General features: G+C 34.7%; 1 long non-coding RNA gene across 1 annotated transcript; it reads right to left on the bottom strand.

The window, feature by feature from the left end:
• Positions 1-6358: 6358 nt before the first annotated feature.
• LOC122640603 lies at positions 6359-12219 on the bottom strand. The gene is made up of 3 exons (XR_006329703.1): positions 12208-12219; positions 10074-10078; positions 6359-6600 (listed from the first exon to the last, which is right to left on the bottom strand). It is a non-coding gene; the product is annotated as an uncharacterized LOC122640603 (long non-coding RNA).
• Positions 12220-12227: the final 8 nt, after the last annotated feature.

Raw genomic sequence — 12227 nt, forward strand, 5'->3', positions numbered from 1 at the left:
AATTGGTGAAATTTTGTAGCAATGTAAGGGATCCTTCATTTTTCTCCTTTCTACTGATATCATGATATCGTGATGGAATGATTGTATGTTCCCATGATTTCGAGTTAACTGACTTCTCATTTCTGATTAGGACTCATGTCGTCATATCTACATTAATCAAAATTTTGAAACTGATTTGCTAATCTTGATTAAGCAATATGACAATTAGATGCACCTAACCCGTTCGTTGTTTTGAGATGTTTTCATAATTTCTTAATGTTGAAGCTTATCCATGATCTGCCTGTGTGAAGGTACATCCATGATTCCTCATAATGTATGAATGAGAGAACATGATTATTGTTGTCATGTTCATTAATAAGGTTACATAATTATTACTGTCTTCAAGTGACCACACTTGACTAAGCATTGCTTAATTCTCAGCATTTTTCAAATATTAATACATGTGTTGCTGTCTTGAATAAGACCTCAATTGATTAACCATTACTTGATTCTCAAATTATTTTTCATATGAATACATGTTGTCTTGTAGTGACCACACTTGATTAACCATTGCTTGATTCTTCAAATATTTTTTTCACATTAATACCTGTCTTGCTGTCTTGCAGTGACCACACTTGATAAACCATTGCTTGATTCGCTATTTTGGTATCATATGAATACATGTGTAGCTACCCTGTAGTGACCACAGTATATAAACCATTGCTTGATTTAATTTCTTATATGAATACATATGTTGTTGTCCGACAGTGACTGTATTTGATAGGACATTGTTTGATTCTTATATGAAGACATGTGTGGCTATCCTACAGTGGTTGCACTTGATAAGCTTCTGTTTGAATTGTTTTTCAACTTTACATGAACACTTACCTTTTGGCTATGGTTTTCAGAATTTTGTTTAAAAATATTTCTTTTGGTCTAGTCATTGGTGAATATTTGAGATCATTCTTGATCTTCTACCCAAGCACTTGGCATACAACAAATTTTGTGTACGAAGTTCTTTATAGATGAGGAAAAGCCATATCTCCAAGGTATTAATAGGTGCCAAACAAATTTCATTTGTCCTATACCATTTATGAAGTTCACAAACCTTATCTGTGCCATACACTTGACATATTTGGTTGATTGTAGTAAAATCTACTAATTTTGAATGTTCTAATTTAGTAGGATGAATTCAGTCTTCTATGTCTACAGCATCCCATGATTTTGGTTGCAACTTACAAATTTGAATCTCCTTTGAGCTTACTTGATATTATGCTACCGTTTGTTGGTATAATTGACCAGATGACTACTTGTGAACTTTGTGGTATAAGTTGTAAGAAAAACATTGCTAGGTCAGTCAAAAATAATGGTCGAGAATATTACAATTGTCTATGACGAGGATGTGAGTTCTTCATGTGGATTGATCAGTTCAGGTTATGTGACTGTGAAAATGGACAATGTAGGGTTAGAACTTCTAAATCCGATAAAAGCAAAGGTCGGCCGTTCTGGTGCTGCCTAAACTCAATTTCGGTATGACTACCATACCAACATTTACATTATTATGTCATTTATAGCAAACGATCATGGAATTGATTCTCTGATTTTACTAACAATTGTTGAATTCAAAAATAGGCTGAACGTAAAGGGTGTGGAATGTTCAAATGGATAGAAGATGAAGGACAATGCTCTTCTACCCAACATTCCCCAACTTTAGCTGAGGGTGTGGAAACCTCCATTACTGAAGCTCCGACGCCTTCATCTGAGTTCATGAAAGGGTATTTCATGGTAGCTATTAAAGGCTCGAAGAATCAAACAAGAGCATTAAAATAAGTCTTTGATACCTTCAGTGGGATTGACTTAAATAAGAAGAATGAGTAATAGCTGATTTTGATGTTCAGAACGCAAGGAGGAAAGCATGCATGAGTAAAAGTTGAGAACTGAGAGATGGTGATGGTACATAAGTTAAGAAGAAGAAGATGGTGGCCTGTACTAGAATACATGGTGTTGATATTTATTTTTGTTCTATCATGGGGTGAATACAAACCGTTGTAATATTGTTATTTTAAGGTGTTTGAAAGAATGACTTGAAGTGTATTTGGTTGGGATTGATTTGGATAACTATTTCATTGTTGGTATGCTAATGGGATTGAATTACGTTTGAATGGATTTCAGTTGAATGATGTTGGATGTTAGATATTTCTGTTAAGATTATTAGTGTCTTATTTACAGGTAAGCAATATTGTATTGTATGTACCGAAATGCTGCCAACTTGAAAAATAAAATGATGTTCAATTTAAGGACTTTGTTAGGTTGTATTATTTATAGGTCTGCATTATTATATTGTATGTACTGAAATGCTGTCCAATTAAAAAATAGAATCATGTTCGATATTAAGTATTCGGATATTTTTTCGGAATACCTCTATACAAATGGTAATCATTTATCCATTTAAACCCTACAAATACCCTAATCCTTGTACCTTGTACACAAACACATCCTGAAATTAGAGATATCGGATATTAAATTATATCTCGGGATTTAGACTAGGGATCTTAAATGGATTACCAAATTATCGAATTCGATCCGTATCAAGATACTTAATAATAAAAAATAAATTAAATAACGATATTCAAGGTTTTTTAAGATCCAATAGGATCAAAATGCATTTAATAATTTGGGCAGATTGTGTCGAGTAGTATGTCGGTATCTCTATCTAAAAGGATTGACTCATCAGGATATATTTGTGTATGCCTCTATACAATCCTTGTACCTCGTACACAAACACACCCTGAAATTAGTGATATCGGATATTAAATTATATCTTGGGATTTAGACTAGAGATCTTAAGTGGATTGTCAAATTACCGAATTCGATCTGTATCAAGATACTTAATAATAAAAAATAAATTAAATAACGATAGTCAAGGTTTTTTAAGATCCAACAGGATCAAAATGAATTTAATAATTTAGGTAGATTGTGTCGAGCAGTATGCCGGTATCTCTATCTAAAAGGATTGACTCATTAGGATATGTCTGTGTATGCCTCTATACAATCCTTGTACCTCGTACACAAACACACCCTGAAATTAGTGATATCGGATATTAAATTATATCTTGGGATTTAGACTAGAGATCTTAAGTGGATTGCCAAATTACCGAATTCGATCTGTATCAAGATACTTAATAATAAAAAATAAATTAAATAACGATATTCAGGGTTTTTTAAGATCCAACCGGATCAAAATGAATTTAATAATTTGGGTAGATTGTATTAGAACGGTATCGGTATCTCTATCTAAAAGGATTGACTCATCAGGATATATCTGTGTATGCCTCTATAGAATCCTTGTACATCGTACACAAACACACCCTGAAATTAGTGATATCGGATATTAAATTATATCTCCAGATTTAGACTAGAGATCTTAAGTGGATTGTCAAATTATCGAATTCGATCCGTATCAAGATACGTAATAATAAAAAATAAATTAAATAACGATTTCAGGGTTTTTTAAGATCCAACCGGATCAAAATGCATTTAATAATTTGGGTAGATTGTATCGAGCAGTATGTCGGTATCTCTATCTAAAAGGATTGACTCATCAGGATATATCTATGTATGCCTCTATACAATCCTTGTACCTCGTACACAAACACACCCTGAAATTAGCGATATCGGATATTAAATTATATCTCGGGATTTAGACTAGAGATCTTAAGTGGATTGTCAAATTATCAAATTCGATCCGTATCAAGATACTTAATAATAAAAACTAAATTAAATAACGTTATTCAGGATTTTTTAAGATCCAACCGGATCAAAATGCATTTAATAATTTGGTTAGATTGTATCGAGCAATATGCCGGGATCTCTATCTAAAAAGATTGACTCATCAGAATATATCTATGTATGCCTCTATACAATCCTTGTACCTCGTACACAAACACACCCTGAAATTAGTGATATCGGATATTAAATTATATCTCGGGATTTAGACTAGAGATTTTAAGTGGATTGCCAAATTACCGAATTCGATTCGTATCAAGATACTTAATAATAAAAAATAAATTAAATAACAATATTTAGGGGTTTTTAAGATTCAACCGGATCAAAATGCATTTAATAATTTGGGTAGATTGTATCGAGCAGTATGCCGGTATCTTTATCTAAAAGGATTGACTCATCAGGACATATCTGTGTATGCCTCTATACAATCCTTGTACCTCGTACACAAACACACCCTAAAATTAATGATATCGGATATTAAATTATATCTCGGGATTTAGACTAGAGATCTTAAGTGGATTGCCAAATTACCGAATTCGATCCGTATCAAGATACTTAATAATAAAAAATAAATTAAATAACGATATTCAAGGTTTTTTAAGATCCAACCGGATGAAAATGCATTTAATAATTTGGGTAAATTGTATCGAGCAGTATGCCGGTATCTCTGTCTAAAAGAATTGATTCATCAGGATATATCTGTGAATGTCTCTATACAATCCTTGTACCTCGTACACAAACACACCCTGAAATTAGTGATATCGGATATTAAATTATATCTCGGGATTTAGACTAGAGATCTTAAGTGGATTGCCAAATTACCGAATTCGATCCGTATCAAGATATTTAATAATAACAAATAAATTAAATAACGATATTCAGGGATTTTGAAGATCTAACCGGATCAAAATGCATTTAATAATTTGGGTAGATTGTATCGAGCAGTATGTCGGTATCTCTATCTAAAAGGATTGACTCATCAGGATATATCTGTGTATGCCTCTATACAATCCTTGTACCTCGTACACAAACACACCCTGAAATTAGTGATATCGGATATTAAATTATATCTTGGGATTTAGACTAGAGATCTTAAGTGGATTGCCAAATTATCGAATTCAATCCGTATCAAGATACTTAATAATAAAAAATAAATTAAATAACGATATTCAGGGTTTTTTAAGATCCAACCGGATCAAAATGCATTTAATAATTTGGGTAGATTGTATTGAGCAGTATGCCGGTATATCTATCTAAAAGGATTGACTCATCAGGATATATCTGTGTATGCCTCTATAGAATCCTTGTACCTCGTACACAAACACACCCTAAAATTAGTGATATCGGATATTAAATTATATCTCGAGATTTTAAGTGGATTGCCAAATTACCGAATTCGATCCGTATCAAGATACTTAATAATAAAAAATAAATTAAATAACGATATTCAGGGTTTTTTAAGATCCAACCAGATGAAAATGCATTTAATAATTTGGGTAGATTGTATTGAGCAGTATGCCAGTATCTTTATCTAGAAGGATTGACTCATCAGGATATATCTATGTATGCCTCTATACAATTCTTGTACCTCGTACACAAACACACCCTGAAATTAGTGATATCGGATATTAAATTTGATTGCCAAATTACAGAATTCGATCCGAATCTGAAAATCCAAATACACCTAATATAAAGAATAACCAAATACACCTTATTTAAAGAATACTATATACTTAATATTTTTTAATTTACATATAGACCACTATATAAGAATAAAGATCCAAAAATTAATAAAATACCAATATGTAAATAGGATTTATAATAGAAGATGGCAATCAAGTAAAATCATCAACCACAACTATTCTTTCTACCAAAAAAAAAAAAAAAACCACAACTATTCGGATAAAGTAACCGGATACACCATATTCGTATCCGATTGCTTTGGTGGCGTAAAGTTGTATTATCCAAGGGGTGCCCTTGATTATTCCACCTTACTCTGACTGTCCATTACCCATTAATTAAACCGGAAATTAGGGAACCTGTCAGACTTTTTTACATCACTAACCTGTCTAAATCACTTTTAATTTACAGGTTCAAGAAGGGATAATAGCCCCTAAAAGCTTTACCGTATGGAACCCTAGCCGACCTTCCTGCAGAGAGATAGAGAGAGAGAGAGAGAGAGAGACCGAGATAGAGAGGCGATGAAAATGGAGATGAGATACCAAGAAAACTGGTAAATAACGGCGATGGATGGATAAAGATCTAGACTGATAGATCTTACAACTTGGATGCGGCTACATCTAGGTTATAGAACAAGGAAATGGGTTTGAAGAGACTGTGCGGCTACACCCAAACGCTCTGCTAAAGGTGTGATGCCAACTAAGGTGAAGAGGAAGACCCATCCCTGAGATAAAACACTAACTGTTAAAGGACTAGACCAGCAGTAAGAGCGATATACACCACTGAAATTTGATCCAAGTAAAACTTTAAAAGAAATGAGAGTTGAAAACTTATACTCTTCCAACACAATCATACAAATAGCCACAGGTCAATATTCTGAATTTCCCTTGAAACATATAAGGGCTATCAATGGGACCAAAAGATAACAACATATTAATCTTGGCTTTGATCAAGACGGCATTATTACTCTTGAATGCAACTTTATAAGGTAAACGCTTAGGGATCCAAGTGTGAGAGACATCTGCTAAAGCCTGAGATGTTTCAAAGGCATGGATCTTTCTCGAGGATTGTGATGCAAGAAACGGGATCTCCTCTTCAAGTTCAAGGCCTGTCTTCTCCTCTATGGATCCCATCTGCAAGACAAGATAATTTAATCTATCAACCAAAGCATCATTGCAGAAAAAAGAGAGCTAAAACTAGAAGACACAAATCAAAATTACACACCAAAACCTCTGCAACTGTCAAAGAGATGTGTTCAAGATCTGCACAGTTTGGTTCGGGAAAGGTTGGTACCATGTTGTTATGCATGCAAAAAAGGAGGGAGGTACCAGTAAAACAAAAATGTGACTGAAAAATAAAATGATGTGAATAGTTGTTCAGTCAAAGTAACAAATGCAATTATATCTATTTTTCTGTTACCTGATTTGTTTTAATCGGATGCATTCCTACTGTTATGATCTCAAAGGGAGAGATAAATTTGAACGTGTAGGTCCAACTACAACTCAGTGTACAGACAAGTTCTTTCTAGGATGATTGTATTATTGATAACTCTCTAAATCCATTTATAAAAATTAAGGTGAAGGACATAGTGACTGTACATCAGCTATTGTAGGTCCTGCAATATGGAGAAAAAAAAATAAGTAGGTTATTTGACGCAAGCAAATGAACCAATATGGATTCAACTCAAATCATAGACTAAATGAAATAAAACCAACTAGATAAAAAAGAACTAATGGTTGAAATAAATCAGTTGATGGCAATATATCCATTCATTGCAATAATTTAGTTGTTGTACCAAGAGAGGTACCTTAGTCATCTCTAACCTGTAATAATGGAGGTTTTTTGTTTGTAATAGGGGATGAGGGATGGCCAGCAGAGTTTGTTTGTCTAATCACAATGAGGATGTAGTTGTCCAATTTATTAGAACTGGTAGAAGCACATACATGTTCATTCCTTAGGGGTTCAATCTCAACAAGATATAATTATTTTAAAATTTATGGGTTTGAAGGACATACCAAAAAGGTAAATTTACCTAGGATGTTGATGTTGGTATTCGCAGGTACAAAATACAAGTGAGCACCTTCTCTTCACTCATATTCTAGGAGGTGCTGCATCACAATGTACCTATTAGTACGCTACTAAGATAAAAGTATTATAAAACAAAACTAAATCAACAAATAAACCAATCAATTAGAGATTATTTACCATTCAAATCAATTTGGAGATTGGTAGGGTGGCCAGCTTGTGTATTATCATCCAAGGGCAAACCATAAACCTATAATTAAATTATGCGAAAAAAAAATTTATCTATCAATTGAGTGAATTTAAAAATACAAAGTTGATGACCCAATATAATTACCAAAACAAAGAGAAATATCATTACCAAAGGACAATTTGTAATGTTGTGCCCTGTACCGCCACAACTAGAACAATGGTAAGCCCTTCTGTTGTTTACAGATTCAGTTCAATCAAACAAATGGCGCAAGTTCGGTCTCCCTCGTGTCATAGAGGTACGTAACGGATCAGGTATGTGTTGTCTGACTATAGGTGAACGACTCAAATGACCAATAGCATTTACTCTAACAGTTGGTTGTAATCTCAACACCTTCTCTAGCCCTTCATTTAATAATTTTACAGCTAGTTCATACCTCTGTTGGGAAAGAGATCCTTCTCTTGCAAACCTGTTGACAAGGTCTTTAGAATCCACACAGGTTGTTGTTATTGTTCTTGAGATGAACCTAAGGCAGCTCCAGAACCTAAATTACCATATCTGGCAGCTTTGGTCTATCTAGGCAATATATACCTAGTAGGAATCTGGGATCTATTGGTTATCACGTAAATCTAAAGTATCCCTTTCTGATCAAACAAATTGCACCCACAGATAGTGATATCAGTCTGCTGATTGTCCAATACATACTGCACATCAATATCTCCATCACCAATCCTTTTAAAGACCTTGTACCTCTTCTCAATAATTTCTTCATCGCATCGATTGGCCTCAAGACCAAAACATGTATACCATTCTTCAAAGAAAACTTTAAACACTTTTGCCGTATAAACATGACCAGCTTGATGCTCGATCTTGTGAGCTGTAGCACAAGGAGGGGATGAAGTGATGCAGCCAACATCTGCTTTGTCTTCCTTTTCTCTTTTTTTTTTGACAGCCTCTTCATATTAAGTCACAAACTCATTTAGAGGCGTTGATGATGTGAAAAAACCCTTAAAATATTTATTCATTGACTCTCCTCTCTACGTCGTACTCATACTAGCCAAAAAGGTACAATGATAATAACACGGCACCTAATGTTGGCGTATCCTGAAGTGCTTCTTAAGCTACTTGTGGTCCTGTAAATTAAATCTATGTAACATGTTGGTCCAACTCTCCTCAAATTCACTGGATGTATTTGAATCATTAATACAACTCCTATAAACTGCCCTCAAAGTCAGAAAATTTCCTATACAATGGTCTTATGTGGTTGCCCTTGTGTTTCTCTAAGTGCCATCCACAGAGCCGATGGACAGTCAATGGAAATACTTGTCTCATTGCTCTCATTATTCCTAGGTCTTGATCAGTAAAGATTTCCTTAGGTTGGATATCTTGTATTGCTTGCAACCATGTGCTAAATAGCCATATAAATGATTCTTGCTATTAGGCCACATCCAAACAAAGTAGACTGCATATGGTGATTAACACCAGTAAAGGGAGCAAATGGAAACTTATACTTATTTTTTTTATAAGTCGTGTCAAACACAACAACATCACCAAAAATCTTGTATTGTTTCCGTGCATGACTATCCATCCAAAAAATCCCTGTAAATTACTGCTCTTCATTGATACGGACTGCATAAAAAAAACCTGGATCTGCTTGCCTCTTCCTGTCCAAATAGTTGATTGCTTGTTGACAATCAACTCCTATGCAATTCCTTCGCTTAGCCCTCAATAGATTCGTACAGAAATCATCATTTATACCAGCATACTGTGCGCCACCAGCAAAATCTTTAACAACTCTCATAATTTGGGTTGGTGTTATCCCACATGTACGCAGTCGTTCTATAAGTTGAATAGTACTTCTATCACTTTTTTTTATGTGATTGAAATCTAAATGACTCACTCTTATCCACCAATGGATGGTTGTGCTCCTTTTCAAAATCATCAACCACCCACACCCCATTATTACACTTGATCTTCATTGACGCCCCACATTTAGTTTTCTTTGACACACGAGGCTGATAATCAACTTTTCTTCGTTTATCATATTTTTTCTCGCCTTCATTTGAACATACATAGTATCTTGATACTATGTGTTTATCTACCGTTGATCGTTCCACCCTGTTTTTCTTGACTGAAAAACCCTTCTCCTTAGCATAGATGTTATAATGTTCATATGCGTCCTCCTCAGTCAGAAATACCATGCCAACAGTTGGTTCCAATTCATTACCATTACTACACCCTTTGTGTGGCATGTTGTCATCCCCATCTAAGCTCAAATTCATAATTTCTTTCTCATTAATAACATCAACTATATTATTATCATCGTTGTCCTCACTTTCACAATCATTACTGTCTTCTTCATCTATACTACTCCTACCACCATCATGACTATCATTTTCTTGTCTATTCCATGTACTGTCACTATCACTATCACTATGACAATCATCATTTAGAACATCACTGGACCCAGTTTCATTTTCATGGGACAGAGCATTTTCCAGATCAATGAATCCATTGTATGTATCCTCTATTTCATTCAAATCTATTGCAACACAATAATTGAATGATCCTGCAACATGTAACCATATGTAGAACATTAACAATGGATTTATATCCTGCCTATCAACTAACTAGAAATCATACATTTATTCTAACACAAAATAAATCTGTGAAAAATAAATAGATCTGCTATAGATCTAATCATAACTGCCGCAAGGTAGCAACTGAATCTGATTTCAGAAAAATAGATAACTAAACTGAAAGACTATTGAATCAATTGCATCAAATGGCTTCCACAATAAGTCTTCAATGTAGCAGCATGAGTAAGTAACTGATTGTATAGAAAGCTTAAACCGATTACATCAAATGCCTTCCAGATTAAGTCTTCAATTTCATCTTACTCATGCTGCTACTTACTAAATGTAGTATCACGAGTAACATCCAGATCTTAAGATCTTCATCAGTTGCAAGTAGGTAATATAAACTCTACTTTTATCTCTAAATCTTATCAAACTAAGGGCATCATGTACCATATATGCAGCACAGCCTGCTATAAACAAGAACTGAGAGAACCTTGAAGACCAATCAAACCAGAGTTCAGTTGGATCAATCACTAGTTCGGCTAGTGCTCTGACACAATGTAACAGTTGTTAACTAAAGAAACCAAACACAATAACCCTCTTATTGAACAGTGTCATACTACAATTAACCCTCTCATGGACAATTTAGAAGTTAGATACATATATAGAGTTCAAGTATGAACAACCAAACATTTGTTTCATTTAATCTGAATTTACCAATTTTTAAGTGTTCCAACCATTTCTATAGGTGGATCTATCCACCTCAAGAGTGTAATGCCAATTTAATTTCCATTTAAAATACATAGTCTTTCATATAATCTGAATATATCAATTTTAAATTGTTCCAACCATTTCTATAGGTGGATATATCCACTTCAAGAGTGTAATGCCAATTTAATTTCCCTTAAACATATAAAGTCTTTCATATAATCTGAATTTATCAAATTTAAGGTGTTCCAACCATTTCTTTAAGTAGACCCATCCAGCTCAAGAGTGTAATACAGTAATGCCATTTTCATTTCTCTTAAAAATATAAAGAGATAGAGAGCCAAACAGAGAACAAATGGAGTACACTTGCTCTTCAGAGCTCTGGATCTCGAAATGGGGGATATTGGGTCTTCTCGCTGCACGAAGAAACAAATCTGCAACCAGCAATTGGGGTTATTTCACTTAAAAACCCCAAAAAATTAGAGATAAAGAGAGCGAGAACAGCAAATGGAGAATAGTGGATACCTGCTATTGAGACCTCTCGATCTCCACCAACAGTGGTTAAAATCGATCAACCACCACCTCTATAAATGGTCTTCTCGCTAGCTGAAGAACGTCTTCCCAGCAAAAGCATAACGAAGGTCAAAAGTTGTTTTCATTTCCTCATTACCCTTAAGTCATTTTCATTACTGGAGATAAGGAGGTGGCACCGGTATCATTAGACTAATCAGGTACAATTAGTACCAACGGCTCAGATTGCAGACACAAGAAATCAACGGCTCACATTGATATGTTGTGCTTAATGCTGCGTTTAATTCAAATAAGGGTCGCGCTGCGACTAGTCACCCTATTTATAAACCCTTAAAGATTCCCTTTTACTAACCACTATCCTTTCAAAAGCAACCGAACAGAAATATTCCCCTCTCTGACGAGTTTGTTACAATTATTCCCGGGTTAAATACACGTACCCCCCTGTAATGCACCCAATATTCCTCGTACCCCCCTAAGCTTCTGATAAGTCCACGTACCACCCCTCAATATTCCACGTACCACCCCTGCTTTACCCCCTAATGCCATTTAAGTCCACACCAAGTGTTAAATGCTAAAAAATGACCAAACTACCCTTTCTTCTATCTTTTCTAAAATTTGAAAAGACCTAATTGCCCTAACCTATTTGTTAAAATTTGAAAATACCAATGCCCTCTTCTTTTACATACCCATCGCCACCACCACTACCACCAACATCACCACCACCACCACCACCACTACCGCCGCCACCCAAA

The sequence above is a fragment of the Telopea speciosissima genome, chromosome 9 (genome assembly GCF_018873765.1).
Source record: "Telopea speciosissima isolate NSW1024214 ecotype Mountain lineage chromosome 9, Tspe_v1, whole genome shotgun sequence".
NCBI classification, from domain to species: domain Eukaryota; kingdom Viridiplantae; phylum Streptophyta; class Magnoliopsida; order Proteales; family Proteaceae; genus Telopea; species Telopea speciosissima.